Genomic DNA, 19,689 nt, shown 5'->3' on the forward strand with positions numbered 1-19,689 from the left:
TCTCCGCCAGAGCTTGTTTTGCTCTTTAGCGAAGGAGGTCTGGAGAGGCTCACGGACAGAAATTCTGAAGCCACGGGGCTAGATTCCCGCCCTCCTACCCTCCATTATGCCGCCCAGGGAGCTAGGCGAACTAGGGGAGCGCCGATCTTGGAGCCACGGCTCTGATCTTGGTCTGGGACCCAGTACCCGTCCCCACTTGCCTTCTTGTCCCGATACCCAGGAGAAACCCAACCGGACTACCCTCTTCTCCTGCTGAGACCCCTATCCCCACCTTGGCAGGCGGGGAGGTGGGCAGGTGGGCACCAGGCACGGATGCTCTTTCAGAGAGCAGCTCAGGAGAGACCTCCAGCGGCCGCGAGATGGCGCTACAACACAGGCCTCTCCTCGGCCCTGCCCGCACCTGTTCCAGAACCCAGGACCATGGACACCGGACACAGCTGGAGCCGGGACGGACGCTCAGGGCGGAGCCCTGCCCTCCGTTCCTTTTTGCCTTTGGCTCCTCTCCAGCAGGGGAGGGTAAGCATGCTGCAATCTGCGGACTTTACATATTGCACAACTCAACCCCAGCATTGAATTTTTTGCTCTGAGGTATGCTTTGGCCTGAAAACTCAGCCTCTTGGCAGCTAAAATAAGTTTAAAAGTAGGGACCAGAGCCAATCCTGCGAACATCCTATCATCTCTCTTTCCCAAAGTCCTAACCCATCGCTTCAGAAAACTGTGCACAGTGTGTGTGTGTGTGTGTGTGTGTGTGTGTGTGTGTGTGTGTGTGTAAGGGTATGTTGGCAAGGTAGAATTTCGAGTTCAGATGTTGGATCTACCACTAAAAAGTGTGAGACACTGAATAAGTTCTTAAAACCTTGCGCCTAAATTTCCCCATGTGTGCAGTGGAAATAAGCCAGATACTCACCTCATGAGTTTTTAGAAAAAATCAGAAACATGCAGATTATTTAGAATGACGCGTTGACACATAGTAGGTGCTCCCCTATGTTCCCATGATGAGTTCTCTGTGTCGCCTGGCCTCAGGGTCAGGCAAGTTTGTATTTTTTGCTGACTTCTCCCACGGGAGAACCAGTTAGCAGAGACAGCTGAAATGAAGGCTCTTCCCTCCTGAGAAAAGAATTTCAGAGGCGAGACAGACCACAATAAGCAAGGCAGCAAGGTATTATGAAGCAGTTGATCCAGCAGACCGGATGGCCACCTTCCCAGAGCCGCAGAGGGAGGCTGCCTAGCATACATCCAGACCAGGAGGGCTGGAAGAGCATGGGGCCGGCCTGGTGCAATAGCCTAGCAGCTTAACTCGCCTTGCATCCACCAGCATCCCATGTGGGCGCTAGTTCGTTTTCCACTTCCCATCCAGCGTCCTGCTCGTAGCCTGGGAAAGTAATGGAGGGCAGCCCAAAGCTTTGGGACCCTGCACCTGCGTGGGAGACTCAGAAGAAGCTCCTGGTTTCGGGTCAACTCAGTTCTAGCTGTTGCGGCCACTTGGGGAGTGAATCAGTGAACTTTCTCTCTCTCTCTCTGTAAATCTGCCTTTCCAAGAAAAATAAATCTTTAAAGAAAGAGAGTCTGGGGTCCACTTCTTCCTGCTATTTCTCCTTCTGCCAGCTTTTCATGGACTCACGGTGAGAAATCAGTGAAATCCCTCCCCAGGTTTTACTACCCTATGTTTTCAGGCTGTGGTGGGGGAAGGCTGGGACCACCTATGAAGTTACAGGGTCTGGGCAGGTCTTTGTAGTGTAAAATACTGGGCTGCTGACAAGCGTGCTTGGGAGGCCGCACATTCCTTTCTATGGGTACTTTGTCTTTGTACCTCACATTTCGGCTACACATCTTCACACTCAGAAAAGCCCCAGTGCAGGTACTTGCCCTGCACGTGGTAACTGCAGTGGGCCACAGCGTCCACCACAAACCATGCCTCTGACAGCAGCTCAGCTTTCTCTCCTCGTCTCTCAAGGGGTGGCTCCTGGCAGGTGCCTGTGGGCTCACTGCTGAGTGATCCTCTCTCCCATTTTTCTGCCAATGCAGCTGGTGCCCAGCTTGAAGTGATTCTCCCCTGACCAAGGATGCCCTTCTACTGGCAGGAGGATGAGGGCACCATGCCACAGCTTATTTTGTTTCCATTGGGATGGGAGAGATGGTGGGTTCTCCGCTAGGTAGAGGGGAAGAACTTGGCTATGATCTTTGCCTTAACCCAGGGATGGAACTCTCAGCTCTGTGTGTGCCCCAATAGGCTAATGGCCCAGACTGCAGGTGTCTGTGTCCGAGGTTCTTCTGGGATTTTATGAGTGTCTTTCTTGACTTTTCCTTCTAGCAGAGCTTTTCCTCAGCATCACTTTCCATCTTTCATCTGCTGGGACCAGACAGAGGGCCTTACTCACAGTGGACAAGTGTGCCACCATTGGTTACTGCCTGGCAGGCACCCTGCCTCTGGTTGGGGTATCTATCAGATCCCTAAAGAAATTGTTCCTTCCACCCCATCAGGGGGCCCTGCTAAAGCTGGCACCATCACTCAGCTCTCCTGCCATCAGTAACCACACATGCAAATGAGGGCCTCAGACTGGAGAGGAAGAAGGTAACTTGGAGTAGAAAGTGCTTCTGGTTCACCTAGGAAGGCTTCCTGGTGTGGGAGTTGGGGAGAGGCCAAGCTGTCATTGGAGAGGATGGTGTGGTTTTGGACCATGACCCTGACTTTTCTGGTTTAGGTGCTCACTTGAGTCATTCCAGAGTTCCCCTCTGGCCACCGGGAACCCTCCAGCGTGACACGGCTCAGGAAACAAGCTGGGTTCCTGGAAGACAGCACCCTCAGAGAGTCAGTCCACCCCCACCACGCCTGGCCCTTTCCTAGAAGTCCTATCTGCCTGCAACTGGGAATGAGTGGGGTGTGATCCAGGGCTGGTTGGGCACGTCATCTGGGCTTTAGGGGGGCCTGGTTGCTCTCTGCAGCTGTAGCAGGACTCCCTGGAAACACCCACTTTTGTGTGAAGATGTGGTAGAATGAGAAAGGCCTGAGGCTGAGGGACCATGGGTATGGGGAGCCCCCTAACCTCCTGCTGAGTGACGGGGTGGGGCTGGCAGCAGCTGCCGGTCCCCAGCCCATGGCCCTCTCGGGGCTCCGACACAGGAGAACTGAGTGTCTGTGATTCATCTGCTGTGAACTCATCACGCTGAGGTTTGGCAATGGTCCTGGGATGTCTCAGAAAAACCTTTAGGTTTGCTGCAGGGTTTTGTGTGTGTTGTGTGTTTGTAGTAGTAGTAGTAATAGTTTCTTTTGAAATGAGAAGTCTGTTTTTGACAAAAATACATCGAAAACTTTTAATGGTTCAGAGCACAAGAAATTAGATTTTATTCTTTGTTCTTTCCCATGTTCAACTTTGTAATTCAAATCAATAATGGCACACACTGAGCCCTGCAAGATGACCCTACTGTCATGGTACTCAATCTTGCACATAAGGAATGTGACCCCCAGAAACTTGCCCAAGCCCACAGAACCAATGACTTATGTAGTATAGACTTATGCAGCGCCAGCTACTGAAATCCTTTTCCTTTCTTTTGAACCAGGGAGAAAGTGAGTGTTCAGTCCGAAGAGATTCTCTCGGGAGGGGAGTCGGGCCCACAGCCTAGGACACAGCAGACTGCACTTACTAAGGCGCAGGGGGGTTCCTGAAGGAGCTGGGTGCAGAGCAGAGGAGGCCGAGCATGCAAGGAGAGAGCTGAGGAAGTGGAGAGAGCCTGAGCTGGAGAGTGTGGCAGCAGAGGGGAGGCTGTGTTTCTCACCGGTGAGGGCCCAGCAACTAACGGCCTTTTGAAATTCATTGTTTCATATCTTGCGCATCCAAGATGCATATTGAATATCACTTCTGTTTTCATCTCACCAGGGATGAAAAGGCCCAGTTGTCCCTTGAACTCACAAATGGTTATCTTATGCAATGAAAGTGTAAACAGGAGTTTTGTTTTTGCTCACTGCGCTTTCCTGTTAGCGATGAACTAATATTCATTTTTAGCAGTTAATGTCCACCAATAATTAGGCAATTTCTAAAATAGTAAGAAACTATCTCACTTCCTTATTTTTTTTTTGCATCAAGCTGAGCATTGCGTGTGGTTTCCATGGAACCAACTGTTGGTTTACAATCGGGCTAGTCTGAGCTAGGGATTGGTCACAATGCCTCAGGAGACAAGGGGATGTTCCGGGGTGGGAGGTTGGCGACCTGTTCCCTGTTGAAACCTGAGCTAAGGACAGGCACTGGTGCAGAGTCAGGCTGCCACTTGCAACCCTAGCCTCCTGTATTGAAGTGCTCATTCAAGTTCCAGCTGCTTTCATCCAGGTTCCTGTTACTGTGCCTGGGAAGGCAGTGAATGGTGGCCCAAGTGCTTAGGCACCTGCCACCCACGTGGGAGACCCTTTTGGTATTCCTGGTTCTTGGCTTTGGCCTGGACCAGTCCTGGCTGTTGTTGGCATTTGGGGAGTTGGCATGAATGGAAGATCCCGCCTACCCTTGCTCTCTGTCTTTTCCTCTCTCTGTCACTCTGCCTTTTGAATAAAAGCATCTTCCAGAAAACGACCGTTCAAACTTTTTGAAATGTATATATGTAGCATTCTGTTTTTGAAAAAGACGACCCTCTGGAAAAATGAACTTGAAAGCCATTGCTTAAAAACTTTAAGACAAATGAGAACGTCAATAACTTATTGGTTTTATTCTAAGCCTATTCTGAGAACAACCTAAGGTACTCATCAAAATACATGAGATGCAGCAAGATTTTGCAGCTAGAAATTGAAGGAAGGAAAAATAGTAGTAGGAAAAGTTAGACATCCACGGGTTAAGCTCCATGCACCAAGGCAGGGAGGGAGCTGGCCTGGGGTTGGCAAGCCCGGGCTGCAGCTGCAGGGCAGGTTCTCTGGGGGTCCTGGGCAACCCCTGTGTGGTCTGAGGACACTCTCGGGAGTTTCCTGACCAGCAGAATCCCGAGGTCACCAAGGGGTGAGGCACCGGTGTTCTACAACCTCAGGAACCACCGGAGACAAACCAGTGAGGGATGTCCGATTTATTGTGCACAAGTCACAAGTTTATAAAGGCCAAGGAAGAGGAGGGCTGGAGGGTATCATCCAACAGTCCCCTCACCCACCAAAGACTCTGTAATTGGCTAGAAGGCACTTCTATGCCCCTAGACCCACAATCATGTCAGAGGCCACATTCTACAGGCAGGGTTGGAAGCTGTGCCTCAGGTCATGTCAGGTAAGCTGTGGGCCATGCCCAGCAGGCAGCAGGCAGAGACTCAGGGACATTCGCCCACAGGACACCACTTCCTGGTTGGGGTGGCACTGTCTGCAGATGCCCCTGGAACAGCAATGAGTGTTTGGAGGAATGATCTGGCTTTGAATGAGCACTTGCTTCTTGAGCCTCTGTCTTCGCTGTTCCTCCTTCCTCTATAGACACACAGGACACGGCAAGCTGGGGTCTGTGCCTGACCCACCACATTGTCCAAAATCCCTGGTTGTGCACCCATTTGACTACCCCACACACAGCAGTCAGCCTGCACTAAAACCTATCAGAGTGGCAAAACTCAACATCTATGTATTTAAAACAGAGATGGGGAGGAGAGAGAGAGAGAGGAAAAAAAAAATCTTTTATACTCAAATGTCCAGGACAGCTAGAACTGAAACCAGGACCCAGGAACTCTACCTGATCCCCATGTGAGTGGCAGGAACTTAAATATCTTTTTAAAAATACTTATTTCTTTATTTGAAAGTCAGAGTTACAGACTGTCCTCTGGCTCATTTCCCCAGGTGGCCACAACTCCGGGCCTGAGACAGGCCAAAGTCAGGAGATAGCAGCCAGGAACTTCATTCAGGTGCTCCATGTAGGTGACAGAACCCCAAGGACTTGGGCCATCCTCTACCGCTTTTTCCAGGCCATTTGCAGGGAGCTGGACAGGAAACGGAGCAGCTGGGACTCAAATACAGGATGCTGGCACTGTTGGTGGTGGCTTTACCTATTATATCACAATGCCAACTCCAAACACTCAAACACTTGAACCATCCATTGTTGCTTCCCAGGCACATTAGCACGAAGCTGGATCAGAAGTGGGGTAGCTTGGAGCTGAATCAACATTCCAACATGAGACCCAGGCATCCTCAAGTGGTGACTTAATGTGCTGCCCCACAGCATCTATTCCAAGATGATTTTCAACTTTTATTTATTTAAAAGATAGAGAGACAGGGAGTTCTCATTTACTGGCTCTCTCCCCAAATGCACACAAGAGCAGGGCCTAGGCGGGACGTCTAGTCGGGGACCAGACACTCAATCCAGATCTCTCATACGGATGGCAGAGACCCCACTGCTTGGGCTATCATCGGCAGAGACCCCACTGCTTGGGCTCCCAGGGTGTGTGTTAGCAGGAAGGTGAGGTAAAGAATGGAGGTGGAACTCGAGCCCAGGTACTTGGATATGTGATGCAGGTGTTGTGAGCCTAACCACTCCATCAAATGCCCATTGTGAGGATCTTTGTCATTTAAGAAAAAAAAAAAAAAAAAACAACATTTGCATTGTGTTCACTCTGTGCCAAGAGCCATTCCAAAAATTTTTTTTTACATGAGTGAACCCCTTTGATTAACACAACAGCACTATGGGGTAGATGCTATCATTGCTGGACAAATTAAGAAACAGAGGCAGATGGGCCTGGCGCGGTGGCGCAAGTGGTTAAGGTCCTCACCTTGCACGCCCGGGTTCCCATATGGGCGCCGGTTCTAATCCCGGCAGCCCTGCTTCCCTTCCAGCTCCCTGCCTGTGGCCCGGGCAGGCAGTCGAGGACGGCCCAAAGCTTTGGGACCCTGCACCCGCGTGGGAGACCCGGAAGAGGCTCCTGGCTTCGGATCGGCATAGTATCGGCCCGTTGCGCTCACTTGGGGAGTGAATCATCGGACAGAAGATCTTCCTCTCTGTCTCTCCTCTCTGTAAATCTGCCTTTCCAACAAAAAAATAATAAAAATAAATCTTTACAAAAAAAGAAAAGAAAAAAAAGAAACTGAGGCAGAGAAATGTCAGATAAGTTGCTCGAGGTCATACACTGGAGATAGAGCTGGGATCTGAACCTGATGGGGCTCTACACTCCACTCTGCACCTCTTCAAGCTGCCAACGTGATGCCCTTTGCTGGCTGGGGCAACAGCAGGTGGGGGTGCAGGGGGAAGTGATGCTGTTCCTGAGGCTAGAGCACCAGGTCTGACTCTCAAGTTGCATGCTGGGCTGTCGAGGACTCTGTCCAGACGGTCCTTGACATTGTGGATCTGTAGAAGACTCAAGGCCCAAGGGGATGGAGGAACGCCAGGCAGGCCTTCCCCGCTGAGTATGCGGGATAATATCTTGGTGCAGCTGTCCACTGTTTCATTGATTGCTGATAATCATTTGTGGAAATCACGGTGCCTCTGCAGCTGTTTGTATCCCTCTCAGAGTGCATGCTTCCAGTCCTGGCTACTCCATTTCAGACCCAGCTCCCTTACTGTGCACCCTAGCAGGCAGTAGGTGATGCACACTCAACTGCTTGGAAGACTGAGATAGAATTCTAAGCTCCTGGGTTACAGCTGATTTTGGCATTTGGAGAATGAACCAGCTGATGAAGAGTAAAGCTCTCTCTCATTCTGCTTTTCAATTGGATGAAAATAAATGGATAAACATTTAAAAAAAATTAGAGCCAGACACTGTTGCAGCTCATTGAATCCTCAGAGCAAATGAGCAAGGGAGGTTTGATTAGTCTTACCACACAAGGAGAAAACTGATGGAGAGGGCACGGCTGATCATCGCAGCTTCTTCCAGGCCCCAGCCTCCCTGCTGGCTACGTGGCCAGCACCATGTGCTCCTGTGTTACCTAAACACATCTGCAAAGATCCCACATGAGAGCTCTGAGACTCTTCTGCTGCTCCTGCCTCAGACTGACACTTCCTCCTTTGTTCATTGTCTCCATGTCTACCCCTCCAAGGCCAAGGGTCCTGCATGAAGTTCATCATTAAGGGGGCCCAGTCAGATGCTCCCGTGACTATGACTGCCAAGCAGCTGCCACATCTGGTAGAAATGCAGAAATAAGGAAACAGCCATAAATGGAGTTGTCTGAGCCTGCATCACTCCCAAAAATGCCTCATGGGCATCAAGCATGAATGTGCCCAAACACCCTAGATTCATAAGGATCCAATCATGTAAATCATCATGCAAATGAGGCATCCTCTCACACCCAAAGAGAACCTAAATACTGGCAGGAAAACCCCACGTCTCCATCCTCATCCCCACTGATGACTCAGGGACATACCAGGGAGTAATTCCCCCAGCAGCCTCCCAAAGCAGCCTTGGGCCTTCCCTGCTGCCCTGGTGCCCCGCCCCCAGCCTGGAGAGCTGCTTCCTGCTGTTAGGCAGAGGAGTGAAAGTGTTTGCTCAACCAGTCCAGGAAAACACACCCACTGGATCCTGGGGCGGGGGTGGAGGGGTTGGTGGGGGTGAACACTCTGTCCAGAAGAGGCTGGAAAAGAGCTGGTGTTGGCCTCACCCTGGGTTTTGCAAAAGTACCCTTAATCTGGACCATGCACAAAATTTATGATAATTTAGTGATGAGATCAAAGTTTACTTCTGGGTAATCTAAGAGGAAATGAACTTGCAGGCAAATGAATTCGCTCATTTACAGTTATAACATATGAAAACATACTGAAGAAGTGCCAGGAAAAACCCTAAACAGGGAACTTATTAAGAAGGAGATGGTCTGTGGAAGCTTAGCCTGGGGAGTGAACTGAGCAGGGCATTGAGGCCCTCAGGGTGGCAGGAGAGCACACCAGGAGACTCAGCTCAGTCTCCCTGGAGCAGTCAGGGGCTCTGCACTCCACGCAGGGGCAGGGCACATCCCTGCAAGAAATCAAAGTTCCCTGGGATTCACAGTTTAGAAATAATTTACTGTTCCGAAAATGCAGACTTCTTTCCCTACCTCAATTATTCTGCATTATTGAGATGACCCAGAAGAATGACTTTTGAAAAAGAAAAAAAGGATTTTTGGCTATGAAATTCATTTCAAAGTCCTTTATACTTGGCTTGGTCTGTAGACCAGTGACTTGGACATCAATAACTTCTAACCCTTGTATTCTGTGAAATATTATGAAGTAGTTAAAAAGAGTGAGATATGCTTCAATGTCTCCTAGATACATTATGTGAAAAAAGCAATATCTGTTATTGTCTCATTGGAGTCCAAACGGAAAGGAAGAATCAATCTTTATGCACATAGAGTGTCTCAGGTCATACGTATTAGAATAGCTATTGCTTCTATGTAAGGGGTCTTGAAGCCCAGAGTTAGGGGGAAGATAGTTACACTGCATTATTTGGTACTTATGAGGGTTTTTAAAAATATGTATACATTACACTTTAAATTTTCCTGGGACTGGCACTGTGGTGCAGCAAGTTAAGATGCCATTTGCAGTGCTGACATCCCACAGGGGCACTGGTTGGTCTCTCAGCTGCTCCACTTCTGATTCAGCTCCTATACACCTGGGAAAGCAGTGAAATGAAGGCCCAGGCCAATGATTCCTTGTACCCGCATAGGAGACCCAGATGAAGCTCCTGGCTTCTGGCTTCGAACTGGCCTGGCGCTGACCATCGATGCCATTTGGGGAGTAAAACAGTGGATGAAAGATTGTCTCTGTCTCTCTCCTTCCCCCTCTTTCTCTGTAACCTTGACTTTCAAACAAAAATCAATCTTGAAAAAAAATAATAAATTCCTAATGATTACTCTAGCATGTAAAATGACAATTCAGAAGACTAACACAGCAACATTTTCATGATGTAAAGTGAAAGCAGGAATCAAACTGAATGCATCCATTTTAATGCAAAGATGAGAAAATAAAACACAGAATAAAATAAATAAAATTTAACAACAGTTTTACTGGAGACTTGAATTTTTCATACTGGCAAAAATAAACTTTATGGGTATAGTTTATTTACAAATGTGCATCCATGGACCTGGAGCAATAGTTCAATGGCTAAATCCCCACCTTGCAAGTGTCAGGATCCCGTATGAGTACCAGGTTGTATCCGGCTATTCTACTTCCCATCCAGCTCCCTGTTTGTAGCCTAGGAAAGCAGTGGAGGATGGTCCCAGGGCCTTGGGACCCTGTACCCGTGTGGGAGACCCGGAAGAAGCTCCTGGCTCCTGGCTTTGCATAGACTCAGCTCCAGCCGTTGCAGCTACTTGGGGAGTGAACCAGAGGATGAAAGATCTTTTTATCTCTAGCTCTCCTTCTCTCTGTAAATCTGTCTTTCCAGTTAAACTAAACTAATCTTTTTTTAAATGATCCATGGTAAGTGTACATGTGGAAGAATTTTGCGCATCCATATATACCCATCATAATCAAGGCACAGAACATTTCCATTATTCCAGAAAACCCTGTTGAATTACTCCCATTCAACTCAGGCCCATGGCAGTGATGTGGTTACTATGGTTTTAAATTAAATTTTACTGCTTGTGGTTGTAAATGGGAATCACACAGTACACCCTCCTTGACTCCCTTGCAGCTAGAAGTGGCCATATGTAAAAGGCCAGAGAGGATGCTGTGATGCAGCAGCACATGGGACACAGCCACATCCCATAGCATGGATCTGCTGTCAAGTGTTGCCTCTGCAGCTGATCCACCTTCTTGCTAATAGGTCTGAGAGGCAGGAATGATGGCCTAAATAATTGAGTCCCTGCCAACATGTGAAAGACCTGAATGTAAGTCCTGGCTCCCGGCTTTAGCCTGGTCCAGCCCCAGCTGCAAGGGGCATGCAATGGGAGTGAACCAGAAGAAACTCTCTCTGTATCACCTACTCTCTATATGTCAATCTGCCTGTCAAATGGATATATAAATCTCAATTTAAAAATGAAAGTTGCCAGGCCTGGTGCAGTAGCCTAGCAGCTAGAGTCCTTGCCTTGAACATGCCAGGATCCCACATGGGCTCCGGTTCTAATCCTGGTGGCTCCACTTTCCATCCAACTCCCTGCTTGTGGCCTGAGAAAGCAGTCGAGGATGGCCCCAAGTCTTGGGACCCTGCACCCGTGTGGGAGACCTGGAAAAGGCTCTGGGCTCCTGGTTGCGTTTCAGATCGGCGCAGCTCTGGTTGTTGCGCTCACTTGGGGAGTGAATCATTGGATGGAAGATCTTCCTCTCTGTCTCTCCTCCTCTCTGTATATCTGACTTTGCAATAAAAATAAATAAATCTTTCAAAAATGAAAGTTGCAAAGACAAATTCAAGAATATTTAAAAGAATGACTAGATACACTACATTCATGGATTAGTAGGTGCACTTTTACCAAAAAATGCCAATTGTTTCCAAGTGATCTATAGAATCAAGTGATTTTGTTTTAAAACGGCCATTGACAAACTGATCCTAAATTTACACAGAAATTTGAACCTCGTACAGACAGCTAAAATAGAGTCAGGCCAATGCTGTGAGAGGCAGGTGCAAGTTTCTACAGCAGGCTCGAGGAGCAAGAAACAGCTCTGACAGCATCTCGGAACCGGGAGCTCGAAGATGACTAACTACTCGGCAGGCCGCCTGCTCCTGGAGGTGCTCATTTGCTTAGGCTTGGCTGATCGGCAGAGAACTACAATGAATCCCACTTAGTCAAATGTGGGTTGTGCTGTGGAGCTCTTCAGGAGATGAAATGGCACAGAGCTTCCTAACGGATCTTACCGGTCCTGGGTAGGGAGTGTGGTTCTGAGTGTGGGGCCCCTCTTGCCCTCAGCAGTCAGAGCCCCTAAATCTTTACATTTTTAAAAAGAATGTGAGAGGCAAAGAGAGAGCAGGAGAGAGTCCACTGACTCACACCCCAGATGCTAAGGTGGAGGCTTAAGCAAACAGCCAGGGACTCAATCAGGGTCTCTCGGATGGCTACAAGAACCTCACTGCCTCAGCCCTCACCGCCGCCTCCGAGGCCGTGCACCAGCACAAGTGGAGTCCAGAGCCAGACTTAGGTACTGAACCCAGCTGCTCCAATGCAGGACATGGTTGTCATATTCAGTGTCTTCACTGCTAAACTAGCCACATGCCCTCAAAATCTCCCGAGTGTTTCATGTCTGTCTCCTGCCTTTTCTCCTCTTCCCTATCACCTGCTCAGTTCTCACTACGCTTGCATAAAGGATCATAAAGGGCTTTGGATAGCCAGGGTTCTTTTTTTTTTTTTTTTAAGATTTATTTTTATTGCAAAGGTGGATTTACAGGGAGAAGAAGAAACAGAGAGAAAGAACTTCTGTCTGCTGGTTCACTCCCCAAGTGGCCACAGTGGCTGAAGCTGAGCCCATCCAAAGCCAGGAGCTAGGAGCTTCTTCTGGATCTCCCACATAGGTGCAGGGTCTCAGGGCTTTGGGCCATCCTTTATTGCTTTCTCAGGCCACAAACAGAGAACTGGATGGGAGGTGGAGCAGCTGGGACACGAACCAGTGTCCATATGGGATCCCAGCAGCTGCAAGAGAGGATTTAGCCACCAGGCTACTGCGTTGGGCCCTGGAGTTGTTTTTTTTTTTTTTTTAAGATTTATTTATTACTATTAGAAAGGCAGATTTTACAGAGAGAAGGAGAGACAGAGAGAAAGGTATTCCAGCCACTGGCTCACTCCTCAAATGGCTGCAATGACCAGAATGGAGGCAATCCGAAGATGGGAAGCAGGAGTTTCTTCCAGGTCTCCCGCACAGGTGCAGGATCCCAAGGCTTTGGGCCATCCTCCACTGCTTTCCTAGGTCCTTAGCAGAGAGCTGGATTGGAAGTGGATCAGCCAGTATAGGAATTGGCACCGATATGGGATGTGGGTAGCACAGGGCTTAGCTTGCTACTCCATTGCACTGCTACTCACACCCATTCCCCTCCCCCCACCCTGATGATTTTAAGAAGGAAAAGATGATCAGATTTGGAATTAAGGCAGATGATTCTGATGATTTGTGAAGAGAGACAAAGAGTGGAGACCAAGGAAGGAGACATTCTGCATAGGAAGCCGTGAAGGTTGAAATCAATAGCGCTTAGTGATGATGGTAGCAATCCGTATCCTGCTTTGACCAAGAACTTTGATATTCCCTTTGGCTGCAGGGGGAAGAGAGCTAAAACATCTGAGTTGGGTTTTTGCTTGCTTGTTTTTGTTTTTGTAAGAACTTCTTTGTTGATTCTGGCCCAAACAACACGCTGCCTGTGAGGACAGAGAAGTGAGAACAGGCAGAAGAGAGGGATGGACTTGGAGACCAAGTGGACTGGGGCAGGAGGAAATCGAGCGAATGCTGTAGCTCCCAGTTTAGGAAGCTGCTCAAGTAACGGTTTCATGTTACAGGACTTGGGGAATAGAAAGCAGAGAGCTCTTAAGTCTGGATGTGTGTACAAAAGGGAAGCTGAAAGAAGAATTGTGTCTACATGTCCCACAGAGAGCCTGGGAATGCAGCCCTGTGAGTAGGCCCCAGAAGGCAGGGAGCAAGGCTAGCACCCACTGGCTATCCTCTAACCCTTGTTCTAGAAAGATGGAGTAAATTTTCCCTGTGTGTCTGCCGAATCCTGAGATTTCATTTCAGATGGTGGCACTGAAGAGATTGAGCAAAGATGATTCATGGAGATGCAGGTCAGGTTTGGAAAGCCCTAAGGGATACTGATTGAGGTACCCAAAGAAACTTATCCAGAGAAGCTCTTGTCACATGTAGGCCTGAGGGGATGGTTGACACTCCAGTGAACACTGGGCCTGTGGAGGAGGGGCTGGGCTACAGGAGTAGCTGGAATCAAGCACCAGCACAGAGAGGGGCAGGCAGAAAACACAGTCTCCTTCCAGTGCCTCCCATTGGCTGATCCCAGCTGGAAGGCATCCCTCCATCTGGGGGAGTCTGGGCAGAGAAGAGTAGAGAGTAAATGCAGTGCGTGGTTCAGGAGCGTGCAGAGCCTGAGTCAGGCAGCGAGGATAACTCCGTGGCATGGCAGACGTCCACCCAGAGGTCAAGTCTCTTGGATCCCTGACCCTGCTGCACACTGACTGGCATCTTGAGCCTCAACTGCTTCAGTTGTAAAATGGGTAGGTAGGACCACAGGACCCTGGGAATCTGCCAGCAGAGGGTTCCTTGATGCTGCTGTCAGTGACCATGCCCTCTCACAGGACTTCAGTTGTGGAGGGAGGAGTGTGCTGGGTGAGGGGGCCCTGGGGAATCCTGGGACAGGCCAGCATCTGTGCCTGGACCTGGCACTCCTCGCTTCCAGTGAACCCATGGGAGCTGCACAGTCAACCAGGGACTTTCTCGAACGTCCTCAGCACTGTGGTGAGGTATATTCAGAAAGAAAGCAGGGTGCATTCATTTCCAGAGAGCAGTGGCCTCCCAGGCCTGGGTTGCAGCTCCAAATCCTAGTAACCCTCCTCCCGCTCAGTTCCTGCTAACTGAAGATGAAACCTGAACAGCAAAAGGGAAGTCTTCTGTCTCCTACAGGGTATCAAATCCTGTTTCTAGATGGTTTCAGTTCTTAAAGGCGCGAGATTCCATATCTTCTCACCAATGAGCTGGAGACAGAGGTCCTTCCGCGACCATCAGCCCCACATACAAGGCTTGGGGGTGAGCTTGCCTGAGCCCAGGTTTAAAAAGCTGGGGTGGAGGGGGGCGGGGTTGTTGGTGGGGGTGTCCCGATATTTCTGAAATTTCTCATAATTCTCCTTTTTGATGTAGTACACTGGGTTGGGTAAGCGCACTGATTTGCTCAGCCTGCTTTGTGCACCACACTGCTTTTACTTTCCTAGCTTCCTCCTGGGCTCTGATGATTCAATGGAGGGCGAATCACTAGGCTTTTGGAGGTGGGAAGACCCACGTGCACACCAGCTTCAGGATCACACTTGGGTTGGCTGCAGGAGTTCCTTGCCCCTCTCTTTTGCTCATGAAGTGGCCCTGGCCCTGGGGAAAGCAGCCAGGGGTTGGGATCTTGTTGCATTCAAAAGCATTTGGTCAAGAATACAGATTCACAGAAGATAAACAAGAAAGACAAAGAGAAAAAGAGGAAGAGAAGGTGGAAGGGGTGTTGATGAGGTTTCTGAGCACACGAAAAGACATAATGAAGAAAAAGGGAGATGTGTCTGCTGAAGATAGAGGAAAATGTTCTCACCAAGATCTCTTCTCAAGAAGTTTCCTACTGAAGTCAGACACTAGGACAGGTGGATGCAGATGCTAAGGAATCTTTGTTATTGGAACCCAGCCGTTCGTTTGTTTATTCATTTAAATGAGTGATGACAATAGCATGATATGCACACTGAGACTCTTGTACCAAAGCCTGGGAAGCTCATCTCACCACACTTGTCATGGCCATGGGTTTCTGGGAAAGCCAGCTGGGGGTCTGTGATCTAAGAATGCCTGGGAGTTGGACAGAAAGTGAACAGGAAGAGCAGTTGATAAGTGTGGAGATTGGATTCATTGTAACACCATCCAGGAAAGCAGAACAGGGGCATGGCCCCAAAGAGGCCCAGTGCCAGCTTTCATGATGCCTCTGTGCCCACAGGGTTAAGCCAAACTCTTCCACAACACTGGGATCACTAAATACTGTTTAAAGATCATTTTTTAAAAATGCAACATCATACCTCCTACTCAAATATGAAATGAACAGGCATAAACATCTTTATTTATTAAAGGTCATTAATCAATGAGGGAGCCAAGCAGCTGTAAGTCAGTTCAAAAGAGAATCTGAAGAACAGTTATGTTTATAAATGTAGAATACTGAAGTGCCTGTGTGAAGAGAGGCCAACTGATTCTCTGTGGGAGGAAGGAAAGTTGGCTGTGGGGCATGACATATTTCCAGATTAGAGTTACTTTGCAATGTAACCAATCATCCATAATTTGCAGAGTTGTCATATAACTCTAGAAAAAGTGTAGTTTTTCTTGAACTTTATCCCTTCAATGCCAGTGTCAATTCTTTTTCTCCCCTGCCCACAGCCACTAATGATTTCTGTATCCATCTCCTTCATGCATCCTTTATAAATTAAGTAATCCTTATTAGATATTCAAGATTTACCTGATAATGATTACAGAATGCATAAAAACATGACAATTGTATTTACAACATTTCCACATGTTTTAAAAATAACAGCAGAAGAAATCTGTGTCCTATTTGTAATTCTGGCCTGCTCTGCAGCTTGCTCATCCTCAAACCTATTGTTGCTTTCATCTTGCCTATTCAAAAGCCGTTAGTAACGCAGTGTCATTATTGATTTCTGAGAACTCCTGGTTTGCAACAGGCAAATTGAGCCCAATGAAGAAGTGAAGTAGCAAAGGAAATGAATTGGATCCATGCTCTAAAATAGGGAAACAGCCTTGAGAAAGTCACACCATATATAATTAGGGATTGGCTTGGGGTTGAAATGCGAGTATAATGGGGCTGAAGACTGTGGAGGGAGCAGTCATTCACCCAATCAGTCTTTTAAAAAGTGTCTATCATGTGTTAAGCACTGTGTTCAAACCAGGGATATATAGATGAGTCACTCATGATCCTTGACCATCGAAATTGCCAGATAGAGGTGTTCTTGTTCAGATCACTTGGGAGAAATCATCAGAATCCCTCTACTCAGAGACAGGTGGACTCTCAGAGGTGATCTGAAGGGGGATCCTCAAAGCCTGCATGTTTGGGGGTATCTTTCCTTTCCTGGTCTTATTCTCTCACACTGGGTGATTAGGCCCTAATTATTTGAACAAGAGTAGGTTCATAACTTATCAAGAGTAAATTATGAATATTTACTACTTACAACAACTAATTTGCTTTATAAACTTGATTTTTCAGTACAAAAACTAAATAATCGCTAATAAAAATTAGCAATGGTCAGCTAATAGTTCATTTAGAAATGAGCTGCAGCCAAGGGCTGCCATGAGGATGTTTGTCCCATTCACTCTGTAACTGCAGGAGGCTGCTGTTGGTCTTTTTCAAACTTTCTGGCTTTCTCAATTTCAGAAAGTACGGCCTGCTGAACCAAACCTTCTGTAGATTTGGGACATTCTGAACGGGACTTTCTGGTCTAAAGGCAAGGCTATCAGGTAGCTCAGCCAAAGTTGGAAGTGCCCTGAAAACAGCCTTGCTGGCCATGTGTGGGCCATAGCAATTGCCATGCCTGGGAGTTCATCACCCCGAGGCCACACGGTGGGGTGTGGGTGGACTCAGAGCAGAGTGACGTGTACAGCCTCGTGAGGCTACAGAGAACTTAGTTCTGGAAGACTCTGGACTAATGGTTGGCTAGATTGGTAGCAGATTATTGTGGCAAATCAGGGAAGTTCTGAGCACATCTCTGGCCTTTCAGGATGGCGTCGGAGAAAGCAAGTCCTGGACTCTCCCTTGCCCTTCTCCCTCAGGACGAACTGTGGTTGGAGTTCTGAGCCTGTTGTCCTTGGTCTGATCTGTGTTGATATTTCTGGCCTTCTTAAGAATAGGGTACTGTAAAACATCATGCTAGGAAACTCAGCGGAGCAGGTGAGCCATCTCAATCCCAAGAGGTAGTCTACCAGCCCTACAAGAAAACCACAACAAGCACAACTCCACCTGCTAAATACGTCAGCCCTCCATGTCCACAGATTCAGCATCCATGGATTCAACCAGTCTCAGATTGGAAATACTCAGGGGGACAAACATGTGTCTGTATTGGGCTTGTGTAGACTTTCTCTTGGTCATGATTCCCTAAACAGTACAGTATGAACACTATTTACATGGTATTGGAGACCATAAGGAATCTAAAGAGATGATGTAAATGGGAGCATGTAATGCAGGCATAATGCAATCCCCTGCCATTCTACATAACAGACGAGTATCTGCACAGGATCCCAAACCAATCTCTTAAAGACACCAAGGAACGACTACAGACTTTTGGTGAAAATTATGCCATTATGATGGTGTCCATAGTGGCAATGACCACACAGAACTCCTCTGTCCCAATTAGATAGGGTGGGGCAATTCCATCATAGTGATCAATTTGCAAATTAGCAATTCAGAGTTGCTAGCGGGACAGAAAGCACAGGACAGTTTGTTCAGATTCTGGGTGAGGCTCAGGTTCAGAGCACAAGCGTACCCATTGTCCTCCTCCCTCCTCATTTCTTCCTCTTCTCCCTCTCTCCATCCTCCTCTCCATTCTTCTTTCTTCTTGTTGCCTAGCTGTCTCTTTGAAGCCGTCTTCCTGGGACCTGGATAACCCTGCTGGGACATGCTGCATTTTGACAAAAGGAAAGTATATGTCAGTGAGGCCTGGGGCCACCCCCTTTCCTCCCAGCTCTCACTGGGGCACAACCCACAGCCTGGTATCAGTAAACACAGCTGAGGTTGCAGAAACACTGCAGTGATGGGAAAGAAGACAGGGGGCTTTTGGGTCTCTTGTTTTCCTGTCCGTTGGAGTCATCATTCTTAACCAAGGTTTGGGGCCAAGCACTGGGGCCCTGATTCAGTGATGGAAACCCCAGCTTCAAGGCTAGGTTGGTGCAATACAGGGCAGCATTGCAGACAGGAAGTGGTGTGGCTGTGTGGGTGTGAAGGAAGGGTTTCCTCCCTCTGTGACACTTTCTATGGTGAAGGGACCTTTCTCAGCCATCCTCAACATCCCCCCTGCCAACTGCTACTGCTGCCCTGCCCCACGCCCCACCTTGTCCACCCTTCGCCAACAGGCAAGTGCCAGGAGACAATGACCAACTACAATTTGAATGCAACCAGCAAATCAGATCCTCAACCAACCTGTCTACGTCCCTCTTCTTTCGTTCCTCCTGGAACATTGTCGGTCTCTCAGAATTTTTCCTTTTTCTTTTTTTTTTAAAGATTTATTTTTATTATTTTTTCATTGGAAAGGCGGATATACAGAGAGGAGAGACAGAGAGGAAGATCTTCCGTCCGATGATTCACTCCCCAAGTGAGCGCAACGGGCCGATACTATGCCGATCCGAAGCCAGGAGCCTCTTCCGGGTCTCCCACGCGGGTGCAGGTTCCCAAAGCTTTGGGCTGTCCTCGACTGCTTTCCCAGGCCACAAGCAGGGAGCTGGAAGGGAAGCGGGGCTGCCGGGATTAGAACCGGCGCCCATATGGGATCCCGGGGGTGCAAGGCGAGGACCTTTAACCACTTGCGCCACCGCGCCGGGCCCGAATTTTTCCTTTTTCAGAGCAGAAATAACACAGGAGACATTCGGTATTCAGAATTCTTATCTGGTCTCTAATTATTCAGGGAGGGACTTGACCCTCCCCACCCCCCATCCTGAACTACCCTGGACTACTCTGGTTCAGGTACCCTGCCTCCAAATGTACTGTTTTGACCAAAGTGGAAGCAAGCTTCATCCTCCCTAAATTGAAACTCAACCTTAACACCTACACAGCCGCTAGGGAGGCAGTCCCTGGGCTGAGCAGCTAATTTAAATACAAAGGAATAACAGATGAAGCAATTCGTATTTTGGAGCTGAAGTTGGCTGGATCTAGGGACATCCAGGAGGCAACTGGTGGAATTTACCCATTGTCCCAGGGACACAGAGATCAGGATATGTTAACAGGTGAGTGGGAGAACTCTTAAGAAATAGGTCAGAACAGGTTGAGAAGTATGCTTGAAGGAAAGATGTCAAGACCATGAGAACAACTTGGGACATGTTGGGTGGGGCAGACTCTAACATACTCTGTTCTAAGACACCCACTAGGCACCTAGCTGTCCAGGTCTGTCCTCAAGAGAGACAGAGCTGAGTTGTGGAAGCA

Source organism: Ochotona curzoniae, unplaced genomic scaffold (genome assembly GCF_017591425.1).
Source record: "Ochotona curzoniae isolate NIBS_2020 unplaced genomic scaffold, NIBS_Ocur_1.0 contig_430, whole genome shotgun sequence".
In the NCBI taxonomy this organism is placed as follows: domain Eukaryota; kingdom Metazoa; phylum Chordata; class Mammalia; order Lagomorpha; family Ochotonidae; genus Ochotona; species Ochotona curzoniae.